General features: G+C 38.9%; 1 protein-coding gene across 5 annotated transcripts in view; it reads left to right on the forward strand.

The window, feature by feature from the left end:
* The window catches only part of LOC148649756 (regulator of G protein signaling 20-like), a 151,297-nt gene that overhangs the window by 99,669 nt on the left and 38,142 nt on the right, over positions 1 to 13,486 (forward strand). The window contains exon 1 of one of the 5 annotated variants that reach the window (XM_088602877.1): positions 11,766 to 11,978. The exons of the other annotated variants lie outside the window; for them this stretch is intronic. The gene's annotated coding sequence lies outside the window, so the exon portion shown is untranslated. Of the gene's footprint in view, positions 1 to 11,765; positions 11,979 to 13,486 lie in introns of those variants that run through there. 5 annotated transcript variants of the gene reach the window in all.

Consider the following 13,486-nt stretch of genomic DNA (forward strand, 5'->3'; position numbering starts at 1 on the left):
TAGTGTACTGCTGCACTACTGGTAATGAACTTCATTTAGGGATAATATGAGACAGATGGTCATTAATTGCCAGGAATTAGGTGATTCATCAGGGTTGCTATTGTGGAATATTTCTTATCAGAGGACAGTATCATAGCCAAATTAATCTCACAGGCAATCAAGCTTTCCTTAACCTCTGTCAACTTGTAATCATGGTATTGGGAATCATTTTTTTAACCAATTTTCAGACTGAATCATAAATTACTACAAATCCAAGGGTAATTTTCAGTCATCCCTGGTGTTACAGATTAAATGTTTCACTCAAACAAATTGCAAATTCGATTTTCCATTTTTGTGATGAATAATTTTGTAACAGGGAAAATCCTATGGGATTTTAAAATGGTGATAGTGTCTAAGATCTTTTTTATGCTAATGGTTTCTTTGATAGAAAGAGAATATAAGCATTAGGAGCAGAAGTACTATCTTGTGTAACGTACTGTATACTGTATCTAATTGAACTCACAGCTGCCTTTTGCTTAGTGAATGAAACACACCGAAACAAAGCTTAAATTCAGCTAATCTCAATAATGAGCCATTTGACATTAACAGCTGAGGTCTGTAAAGATCAAGAAGGAAAAGTCCCAGCCTCAAATGTCACCCACCTAATTTGGCTCAGTTTTTACCCACAATGTTGTATGAATGTCTTTGAAGGAAAATATCCACAAGTTCACTCTAATGCTTAAGTATTCAGATGTCTTTACTAAGACTGGAGAGTTTGAGTGAAGAAACATACAAAGGTACATTTGTGTCCTTTCCTTGTGCTAATAAGGCAATTTCTGTAATTGTAAAGTCTGGGTTAGAAGAGAGAATCACAGACACATTTTTCCAGTTTCAGTTGATCTTACAAACATCTTACATAAATCATCCATGAATATCTGTGCCTCAATATAATCACCTTCAGAATTAATGTTCTGTTGCTACCATAGTTTCTATATTTCTTCTTAAGATGAGTTAGAATGAAAACTTAAGACATGTTATCTGTAGCTTCTGTTGGCTCACTGTTTCCTCATCTTAAATTTATTGTTTCTTTCTTCTGCCTGCATGTTAGTGGACACTCTGCACTTGTCTACATTAAATGTCATCTCCCACTGTCCACACAGACTTGAATTGTTTTTTTAACGAATTTCATCTGATGCATCTACAGTGTTTGCTAATCTCCTTCTAATCAGATATAACAGAGTCTAGATCATTGATATACATCAATGATGTATATCAGGATCATAAATTAGGTATGATTTATGATCCCGATATACAGGTATGAATCAGGTATTTGCTCCTAAATCAGGAGGAGCAAAGGTATAACTACAGAACCCTGTCTTTGTGTATTATTATGGTGACACAAAGGAGAAAAAACTATAGTGGTTATTATAGTTTGTAGAGAATTCTGTTGTGACAGCATACTGTACATTTCACAATGGATCACTACAGTACCTGCCTCTGAGCAATATCGCTGTGGATTTTTTCACAATTCAATTAAGCAGTAATGTTTCAGGCATTTGGATTTAAGGCTGTGCTGTTATTTCTATGTGTATTAGAAGTACATTTGTAAATGACATTTGTCATTTAAATGTCAAAACTGTTAGATGGCAGGTAGCAAAGAGTCCTGGCAGAGAGGACAGGGGAAGTGTAACTGGCTCTTCACTCAGGGTGTTAATTAAAGTGACAGGAAGGCTCATCAGTGGCTGTAATGTCGGCCATTTGCTGCCCACAAAGCATAGCCTTCTTTAAAACAAAAAGGTTTTCTTTCGGGAGCTGGGGATGCATGTTCCTCTCTACATGTCAGCTCTTCACCGACCTGCCATTCTTCGCTGTAGTTTGGGAGTTGCGTTTAGCGGCCTGATTTTAGCAGCCAGACAAATATTTTAAGCAGACCGTGGAATACCATTTAAATGACAACTGTCAAAGTCTATTCCCACAATAGAAACAACATTCGACAGCAAACACTCAGTGGGATTTTAGCAGTTGTTTTGTTGAGACACTTTGCTGCCGTGTGATTCCTTCCTGCCCTGTTAATTACCGAATCATGAAGTAAAAACAGTGCTGCTCTTGCCCAACAGCACATCTGTCTCTCTAGAGGCATACAGCCCAAAGATGTAACTTCATCTTTCTTAACACACATCTGTACTTTGATACAGGAGAGACAAGGAAGAAACACAAGCTTGTATTGCTGGGGTTCAGATAGTGATGCATTAATACACCCTTTGCTTCCCAGTGAAACAGTGAACATTATTGTAAATAAATACCAAGTTCTCTTTAAAATCCCCCCCACCCCCCCACAAAATGTTCCACGTTTGAGAAAATCAAAGATACAAGATGCGATTAAGAATAATTTCCAACACAAAAGAAAGAATTAAACAATAAATAGACTTTAAGATTAAGTTTCTAAAAACAATAAGAATCACCGGTTATTTTTTGTCAGACCCATCCGATTTGGAAAAGCCAGTAGTTTGCTTTTGACGTCTACGCTCGGAAACATTCGCTCACGACCGCATGCGAGGCAGAAAAGAGAAAATACAGGCAGGTTCCTTCGACGCGCTCACCTCCCAGCCGCCTGTCTGTTCGCAGTGCTGCCCCCTACCTGGGATTTGACAACGAAAGCGCCGACGGCTCTGCACTCCTGCAGGCTCCTGGCAGATCAGACGGGTGTCCGCGTCCGTGTCCGTGAGAGCCGAGGGAACCACCCTCTCACGGGGATTGCACAGAAGATGACACGACTATAGTGGCAAAGTCAGCTGATGACATGACCCAGACTCAAGCCCGTGATTATAGATCTCATGTGAAATTTAATTAGTAAATTGGGCCGTGCATGTTTTTTTTTGCAACCATTTCACTCTTAGGCCACTCTTTGGAACTTTGTTTGCTTTCTGTTGCTGGAGTACCAATCCAGTGCAATCTATGTGGCAGTATCATAGAGGCATTTTTGTAAATACTTTTTTTTTTTACAGTGTGAAATAATGCATTACTGCTGAGTTATAATGCATTGCAGCTTAGTTTTTCTTCATGAGTTTAGCTGAGTTTAATTTATCACTATAATGTCTCCTGTAAATGAAAGTGGAACCCCTCGGTGACTTTAGGATACTTCCTATGGTTTTTACAATGAGATGTAAATAAGGATGGATTTCTGAGACCTCAAAAATGCAGATATTTACAACACGTTTCTGCAGAGCAGTATATCAAGACAATGAAACCCTTTCTGTGGGTCGATCACATAGCAGTCGCCAGACTGTCACTGCAGAGCAGGAGCCAAGTCTCCAGACAAGAGGCTGACCTTTCCTTCCCTTGTTTGCACTGACGCCCTGCCAGGACTGACAGGCAAACACACCTCAGTGAGGGGGGGGACCACACAAAGTTAAAGTTGGTCGCCTTTGAGCTTTACATTGAAAAAGGCTGGATTTCAATTCAGAAGAGAGGGGAATGGAGGTGCTGGAAGTCAGTTGTGTCTCTCAGCGGATTTAAGAGGCAGACGGTGAGGCATTAAGTATACTGTACGTATCAATAACAGCCAGAGGTGAACCTGCACTGTGGAGGAATCAGTGGCTTCTACAGTGTATGTGGAATGAAGGTGTCATAACACTAGTCTATCATAATATTATAATTATTGTGCGGTGAATCCCTACATCTTAGGCACATTAATTCAAAATTCATTGTCTAAATCTACATGACATCTTGAGAAACTGAAATTGTGGCATTGAAAAAAAGTTCCTCAGCAAGTTTTGGAATATACAGTACTCACCTATGTTCTATTAAACGTACCTCCGTTGAATGAATTCCATCATTAGTATTACTGTATTTAAAAATATTATTTAAGAATAAGTGGCATGTCTGCTGTAATTCCAGGCTGTATCCACAGAAGGAGGATAGACCACATCACCATCCCCTTCAGTGCGGCATGCACCCAGGTGCTGGAAGACGGCTATAGTGAGCCAGCAGCATCACTGCACAGCAGATCAGGTGCAGGAAAGAAGTGAGAAATTGCCTCACCAATTGAATTAAGGTGGATATTTACTGAGGCTTGATTATACAAGGCCAGAGTGGAATTTAACCAGAATACAGTACTCCTACGTTCTTAGTTCTGAAGTTTTGTCTGCTGTGCAAATTTCATCAGGAGATTCAGTTTTTCTGCTGGAGTTGAAGGCCTGTTGCAGATCTCATGATAACTCCCACTTCTCAGGATCTCTCTTTTTCTCTCCTAGCACAATCCTCTTCCTGTTGTCAGCCCACATGCAAGTGAAAATTTGCCATACAGGTCTGTGAGGTAAATAAAAAAGAACAAAAGGGGGAGAATCTCATGCTACATTACGTACAGTGTTTATATGTATATTAGTTCAAGTAGGCAGCTGTGTCACCATGCGTAGGCTGCAAAGGCACACTTGAAGGTTTATTGTATGCTTAAAAGAAAAGAAACACAACGTTTCAGCTATGGAACCTTCTTCGGGTGTTCTTTGGATTTGACACCAAAAGAAGGCTCTACAGCCGAAACATTGTTTCCTTTCTTCCCTTTTCAGCATGGAATAAAAGTTTACTTGTTTCTTTATATATAAGTTGCTTAAAGGATGTCTGCTGTCTTAGAAATATGTTCAGTTCTGTATCCATCTTGGTCTATATCTTCGATTATTTTAGATGTTTACAGCATAAATAGTGCGTTTTATGACCTGATAGTATTGTTAGACTGGACCTAACTGAAAATAAGTCTTGACTTGGTCTGTGGAAAAGCTGGAAAGTGTTCTTGAAAAGTATTCCAACTCTTTGAATAGGTTTGTGGTCTTTTATCAAAGATTTAATATTGCATTGTCACTTTTCAGATTTTTTTATCATTAATTTTAAACTAAACTAAAAGCAATGGTGTTCTCAGACTACTGAAGATGAAAATGTACCAAAGCTAAGAACAAATCTACAAAAAATCTCATTTTGCCGGGATTTTTTGACCTTGATGCTGGAAGCCATTTAGAGGCAAAGAGATTTATCAACTGTTTTCTCTGTTCCCAAAACGCTCATTTTGAAGTTGGAGGGGGAAAAAAAAACTTGCAGTTAAAAAATGGCTGCATAGCAACAGGGAATTGCTGCCAGAGTGTTACAGGCTAATTGGAACCAACATTGTCAAGGCATCAACAGCAGTAAAACTCCCCCTGGGGCAGCTTCTGGCAGAATAAACTGCCTCCATCACTGCAGGAACTCTCCTGATAAAGTCTCAGCATGAGCTTTACTCACACGGTGCACATCTTTTTGGCAGGTGACACGGGTCAGCGCAGGGATTGTAAGGATACCCATCTTTTACATCTGTCCATCCTTGTCAGTAAAGCCGGCGATGTGTGTGACCATGTGCCACCGACTGTAAGAGCCGACGGAGAAGAGATCATGCTTTCAAGGGCAGAGCTTTATAACCTGCCAAGAGAATGGGGATATCTTGAAACTTGTATGTTATTGTTGTGACCTTCGCTAGAACAAAATGTCTAACACCAAGTGTTTGAACCATTACAGTCAGATCCAGTGTATCACTCTTTAACTCTTTATTGGCTCCATTGCTCAGAGCTTCCAGCTCTGACAGGTAATAAAACATGTACCTTTACTGCCTAAGTACCAAGCCGTCTAATCCACTAACAAAGGCAGGTTTTGTGGTCCTGTTGTACTAGTTCTCATTTAATATGTCTGCTCTCACTCAAAGTTCCAGTTTTGTATGTTGCAATAATAATGTTTTCGTTTCCGTAAATTATGCAACAGACAGAAACCTGTGTGATCCAATCTGAGAAAAAGCATCATCCATCAGGATTCCTCCGATGGTGCCAAACAACTGGCTGGACACCACTAGGGCAGGGCTAGTCTCTTTCCAGCGCCGCAGCAAGCCCTGAATCTCCAGAGCACATGCAGGCTCATAGTGATGTCAGTCGGGCGTGGAGGCGGAGTTAGGAGCTAACTCTCCTCCCAGGCACCGTGAAGCTTGTTGCATGTGTGGCACGACACGGGGCGTGTCCGGCGTGGAGGCGGAGCCCTGATTACGGCCGGTGCGTTGTCTTCGCAGCCACAACTGTTCTGGCTAATTAACGACGAGCCGCAGCCGAGGGGAGGAGCAGACCACCGCAAGGGGAAGACTTTCCAGCCACAGGTCCGGAGGAGACTGAGACTGAGACTGAGACTGAGACTGAGACTGAGACTGAGACTGAGACTGAGACTGAGACTGAGACTGAGACTGAGTCTGAGTCTGAGTCTGAGTCTGAGTCTGAGTCTGAGTCTGAGTCTGAGTCTGAGTCTGAGTCTGAGTCTGAGTCTGAGTCTGAGTCTGAGTCTGAGTCTGAGTCTGAGTCTGAGTCTGAGTCTGAGTCTGAGTCTGAGACTGTGCGTAAGACCGTCGTTTTTCCTCCGTTTTCTTTTCGCCCTGTCCCGCCGTGCATCTCCACCGGGGCGGGCTGACCTTTTCTTCCCCCGTCTCGCTGCGTATCTTCCACCGGGACAGGTTCAGTTCTTTTTGTTTTGGTCTTGCGCTCCCTGCTCTTCCAGGCTGGACGCCGCGGTACACAGCGCCGCGTTTTTCTTTTTGCTTTTGGTTTTTCTTTTTTGTGTGCGCTTTTTTTTCCCGGTTCGCATTGCTACACTGGTCCAGTGACTCTCTAGGTGAGCGTGTCAAGTCATTCCTGAGTGGCTTCTGGAGATCAAAGCCTTTAAAATTCAGAAGAGATACAAATATATTTACAGTATACTTACGGGAAGAAGAAGGAATTAACAGTCACTTCAAAGTAGAGAAATCCATGTGTCTCTCCATGTCTACATTATTTGTTTAACTGTGATCCCGTGACCCAAAGACCTCCTTTGCCCATTTCTATAAGGATTGTACTGTATTAACAGCCCAGAACATGCTTGCGAACTGTGAATCCTTCATATTTCTGTGTAAACCATTGGTTCTGCTTCATTTCCTAGGGTCTGTATTCATTTATACTCTTCTGGGTTCTGAATGTGAGGCCCAGAGCCTTTTTTTATTCATGTTTATTTTGTTAACTTATCTGACGCACCTTTTATTCTAAACAGTTATGGGACTGTAAAGGCTAGATTATTTTACCAGAGTGCTGATGACTCTTTGAATTGCGTCTTTTTTGATGGTGGGATTTACCTTCAGTATCTCTCCTTTCTTTGGTGTTGCCACTAGTTCCCCACAATCAGAACGCTAATGGATTAAAATGTTGTGTTCAACAAATTTACTTATTAGATGAAAAGAAAACTATGCTCCTGACAGCCTGGAATGCTGTAGCTGGTATTGGAAAAGCTCATGATAGATTGTTCTTATTTCAAATGTGCTTTCTCTGTTAAATGTTTAAACCCTGTTAATGACATTCTGATTACTGTTCTTTTTACCCAGTGACAGTTTTAAATTGACCTTCACAGGCAATACAGTAGGTGCCTGCAATAATTTTAACTTTTAACTTTGTAATTTGTATGACTCGTGTCACAGAGGTAAGGTTTTTAATTTCCCACTGTGTGCGCTGCCGCCCGGTGATTAGTTTCTTTCCAAGAACAGGCAGAGGATAAAGGTTTTTCACTGTACTGTGAAAACGGTTCTAAAAGAAATTACTGTAGTCCTGGTGCAGTTTGGTTTTAAAAAAAAGTAATTTCCAGTCTTGTGACTGTCAAAACAATGTATATTGCACTGGAATCAATTGATCCTTAGTCATGGGACCACAAATCTTCAGAGTGGAAAAGCAGTGGAATGTTTTTACTGAATAGCATCTGCTGTAAGATTTATTGTATTTTGAAAAGTTGCTTTTCCAGTGTCCCCAGGCAGCTTGTTTCTGTGCAAAGGACAAACGAAATCCTTACTCTGAACCCCTCTCAAGACTTGCCTATCGAGCAGCTTCACTTTAGTCAGTTTTACAAATTCTAATCTAATCTTTACAACCTGTTAGCTAAAAACTTCATTTTCTCCACTTGTCACATAATGTGCTTGTTATTTTAGAAAGTGCATATTTACCCATCTTGAAACTGGAGATCCCCTTACATTGTGATCATGAGAAATGTTCATAATCAAGCCTCAGAGATGTGGCTCTCACACAGTTCTAATGCTGAGACCCTGTGAAGTCTGACTGTGTGCAATACACTTTATATACATTCCGACAGGACTCGGGAGGGGCATGGACATTTTCTGCATCTGTATAAAATCGAGCAAAACTGAAAGAAAGGAAAAAAAGAAACCTGCCGTAATTTAATCTAAAAATGACTGTATAAAACATTCACCATTTAAATGCCTTACTAGTATTTAGAATATTTAATTCTGGTCCACAAAACTCCCTACCCTACAAAAACACGCCCAATGCAAAATCTTACTTTGCTTGAATTCATCTGTCTTTTTATGATTTGCTTTCATTAGTTTGCTTTATTTTACTACCTTTACATTAATTCCTAGATATCTGTTGGTTTATTCTGTCTGGAATTTGGACATCCATGTTTATAATGAAGTGCCACAACTGGATTGCTTTAATGAAGATATATTCCCTATTAAGAGCATATAATTAGCTGGCTGGTTTTGTAATTAAACAGTGTTCTTTTACAACATTTCTTTCCTAACCTCTGTAATTTCAGACTTCAAAGAATACACAGTGAAACGTGAGTCACTTCTCTTATTTGCACACAGAGAGTACGTGTTTAAGATAGTGTGTTGAAGATTAAGTTTCTCCTTAATGTCATGTGTCTTATGTCTTTTATCTTGGCACATTGTGTGTAGACTCTCATTTTAAGTAAGTCAGGCAGTGGGTCGATCGAAGCTATGGTAAATGTAAGCTAAAGAACAGAGATGGAAAAAGCGATTTGCATTGTTTTGAAACTGTTTTCAATGAATTGTGTATGTGTTATGATGCGGAGTGTACTTGTCTTTGAATATATTGAATTCTTGTATTGGTTTGGGGATATAGTAAGCCTTTATTCACTGCCAAACAAATTCTGCATGATGTGATGGCTATTCTGTAATACAATGATCAAACAATGGCCTATTGTCACAAACGTAATCACTTGTGAATCGAACATTGAAACCTAATGATTCTAATTGACTTTACATCAGTGCCGTGTTTCCCCAATGTAACCATCTGCATTAGCTACTGTACACAGTAAAAGTAAACCAAGTGCAACATAAAACCAGAGTCCTACATGAAGGAGGAAGCCAAGAAATTTCATTCTCTCTTTGCCCCCCATGATCAAGTTAATTTGTACGGATAATATTAAGCCAATTATTGTTTTATATCCCCAGCTGTACTACACATTCTTAGCTAATGTAATGTAATGCTTAGCTAGTGTTTCATGTAATTCACTGAAGAGTATTCTGTCTTTGGGCAATCTCATGTTCCCTGAAAATAAAGCCACAATGAAAGTTATCTGTGTAACCATTCCCAATAACTGCAATGTAATGAAATGCATTTAAAATATATTTGAAGGTTTCTCTGTAGTTTATTAGTATGCTAACATCACTCACAGGGTATAATTTAATTTTCTTCCTATAATTTTCCTACAATTTTCTTCCTGCAAAACTATATAATTCTTGCCTTGCATTCGACATTTCATTGTCAGAAGTTGACTATTTTTCCTGAAATTGCCTACAGTGAACATTGATTGAACTGGATCCTGTTTTTCGCCTTCATTTCCCCCACTCTTGAGGGAGAAATCGTGACATCTTGGAAGTAAGGCAGAAATAAGCAGGATGAAATGACGGGCTCTTAAGGATCTGTTTTAGATAAGATTTGAGATCTAAAAGTGATTTAGAGGGAATTACATGATTGAGAGCCATCTTCTAGGGGTTTTGTACTTTTTTTGTACTGTTGTACTGGTTTAGAGTCTTGCTTGATTCATTAACATCTTAAGTTAATACTAAGTTATACAGTGTTAATTGTATATAATGTTAAGTGTGTTTTTCATTTTGTGTTCAGAACAGTATTTCCGAAAGAGGTGTGCAACCACACCCTTTGTGAGCACAGTCACACTAATCCAACTAACACCTTATTATTTCAAAAACAGTTTTTAAATTTAATGGGCGGTGAATCATCAAAGCTCACATCTTCGCTATACAGTATCTATTTTACCTTCAGCATTTACAGTATGTTGTTGATTTTTTTAAAAATGCATTGGATGTGTACAACAGTGCTTTGAAACAAATTAAAGAAAAATAACTCAAAATTGCTCGTGTTCTACACAGTATAAAAATACTGAATTATTCAACGTTAATGCCAATGCTAATGCATTACAAATGCATGTAATGTAGAACAGCAAAGAAATGTTTAGCTTGTAATAATTGGAGTTCTACAACTGCAACTCGGAGCAAAGGGGAGTGCTGGGTTGAGAGGAGGTAAGTGACACCTCATTAAGGATAGCATAGGGGATTATCTCGGAAAGCAGCAGTACAGTACATTGTGTGGCAGCAGTTATTAAGGCCAGTATCAGTCCCACAGCAGATTAAAGATTCATGATATGGACTTAGTAAATTTTGTAGCACATACTTTTCTTAGGGATATGTATTTTTCAAATCTGTATTTTGTCTTGTTCCTTTTCATTTTAAGAGTTTCTTTTAACACTATTTGATTAGTTCCACTGATTTCTTTTTTAGGAAGACATGGGCTAGCACTGAGTTTGAATCTCCATTTAATAAATCCCTAATTGCAATTGATTATTCTGAAAAGAGTCGTTTTCAGATAAATTGTACTTCAATTAAAAAGGATTTTATAATCTATGCACTGCATCTAACAATTATATAAAAATTATTTCTTCTCTGCCTATTCTAGTATTGCATGCCATCTAAATGAGCTCAGAATGTACTGTGCCCAGCCTGAAGAGAATGAATATGACGTACTCTCAAACATAAAATTATAGAATACAGCTAACATTTTCAGGATATTAAACAAAATAATACACAGTAAAAGAGTCGATAAAAATGCCAAAGTAAACTCATCCATTCTTTTTCTAACCACTTTATCCCGTTCAGGGTTCCAAGGGAGGTGGACATTATTCCAGCAGCCGGCAGAGCAGGGTACACCCTGGACTAGGATGCCAGTCCATTGCAGGGCCCAAACAGACACACACACTCACACCAGGGCCAATGTCCAGAAGACAAGTAACCATCCAGTAAGTCTTTGAGACAGTGGGAGGAAACCAGAACACCCAGAGAAAACCCACATGAACATAAAAAGAACATACAGCAGAAACCCCATATAGACAGCACTCCAGGAATTGAGCCCAGGGCCCCAGCCCTGCGAGACAGCAGTACTGATCACCACGCCATCCTAAAGTGAACACACTTTCCATAACCCTTTTGAAAGATGACCAAATATCGTATATTCATATTATGGTTTAAATTATTATTTGCTCTGCCGACACCCTTATCCATTGTCTTAATTGTGACATTCTATAGACAGCGTATATAATTTACAGTAGGAACAATTAAATAATGAGATTAAATCAACAGTTATACAAACTCAGTATAATAGGTCTATTCATTTGAAGATGGATACCAAATTTATCATTTTTATGGGTTAAAGTGCAACCGACTGAATCATGTGAGTGGGATGCCATTCATTGATGGTTCTTGTTTTCACTTTTGAGCTTCTTTGTGTTTTGTGGTCTACATGACACCATTACCATTGTATTACAAGATGAGATCATAAACTGACAGTAAGTTGCAAAGGCCGGAAGTGGAATGCAATCGCTGTGCTAAACATAATGAAACAGTAAGAACTGAAACAGTACGCAGATAATTTGATACTGAGCAGTTCTGAAGGCTGCCTTATTGTACGCAGTCCGTTTAATAAGGGAATGAGCACTGACAAGCGAATCACAAATCCAGTTTGAGAGTGAAGAACATTAGTGCAATAAAGTGTAAAGAGTGACAGAAGAATGGGATTGAGAGCTGGGCGATCACATTGGTGCTGTCTGAACAGATGAGTCACGAGCAGGGTCTGGACACCAGTCGGGCCGAGCAGGTCAGATTTCTGTGGATAATTCATTCCTCCGCTGAAGAGTGAGGCCAGGGAACGATGTGAACAACTGAATGTGAAAAGTAACAGTTTTAAAGGAAAATTAATAGTATAAGTAGGGTAAGTCAAATAGCAACTCTGTAAGACCTTTTTTTTTAAAAAAATAAGACCGTAATGTGGGAGATTAGTTTTTTATTGTTTACATCTATAACATGCTTTTTAAATAGTAAAATATGATCTGTACATGAACTTCATAGAGGGTTAATCTAAATACGAAAAAATTACAAGTTCAAGTCTGCTGCTCATTAACAGTCAGGATAAAGCTATTTAGAAGTATAAATGAAATCCATTCACAGATGTGATAAAAGCACATCAGCCTGTTCTGCGCTATTACTGCCTCCAAACAGTATCAAGACATTATGCAAACCACTTGAAATTCAAATGTGACACCGACTTTAAAAAATGGCTGAAACCACAGCAACAGACCAGTGTGCTTTTGAAAAAGGTGTTTTATGTTTTCCCAAACTCTCCATGCATTCATCCGAGACGGCTCCTTAATGTGTCTGGGTCTTATTTTAAACATAGTCTATACCTTGTGTCATAAAACCCCTTTACAGTGCTTTGCATAAAAATACAATTTTCCTGTTCAGAATCTTACATAAATAGAGATTAAATAATAGGATTTTATCAAGCCAATTAGGACTTCAGATGATCTACAATGTATAAGCAGATGTGATCTGAAAATAACCCAAGCTCCTTTGAATGGCTTCTTTCTCTACATAACACACAACTCGTACCTAAACTGCAAAGGTAACACAGAACTGAACTTTCTGCTCTGGTGACACCTTTTGGTGTCTAATTGAGACTCATCAGTGCAGGATAGGAAACTTTTCTGGTGTCTGGTCACATTCTTTAACTGCCCTGGGCTTTAGATTACTTAATGCCACAATACTACAATATTTGTGAAATTAAATGTGCTCATCTTTGATTAAATTACACAGAGATTTTAGAATACTCATTTATGAAATGAAGAGTCTAGAAAATGCAATATGAAGTATGCAAGAGGTCAGTATACTATTATTTATAGACAATTCCACTACAGATGTACCTTAAAATAATTAACTTACTACATAATGGATAGCTAATACTATTATTTAATATTACTACAATATTCCTAACTGTATGATACTCTGTTAAAAACTGCTCTGTTAAGTCAGTTTAGATCAAGTTATATCATCTCGGTGTTTTCCATTGGCGGTCTCACCCTCAGCTCTCTGAACAGACAGCTTTGTTTGATGATATGCTTTTAGCACAGTCTGTCTTTACCGAGGCAGAGAGTCTGTAAGGACACTGTTAAATGTAATCAGGCTCTGGGTTGTGTGAAATACTTTATATTCAGCAAATAAGCCTTTACACACTTTATGGAGACTTGAAAAGAACTAATGGTACATAAACAAAATGTAGCTCCTACTTGAAGGCTGCATCAGTCAAGATTTGGATTAATACTTTTAGTA

The sequence above is a fragment of the Lepisosteus platostomus genome, chromosome 13 (genome assembly GCF_059453375.1).
Source record: "Lepisosteus platostomus isolate fLepPlt1 chromosome 13, fLepPlt1.hap1, whole genome shotgun sequence".
In the NCBI taxonomy this organism is placed as follows: domain Eukaryota; kingdom Metazoa; phylum Chordata; class Actinopteri; order Semionotiformes; family Lepisosteidae; genus Lepisosteus; species Lepisosteus platostomus.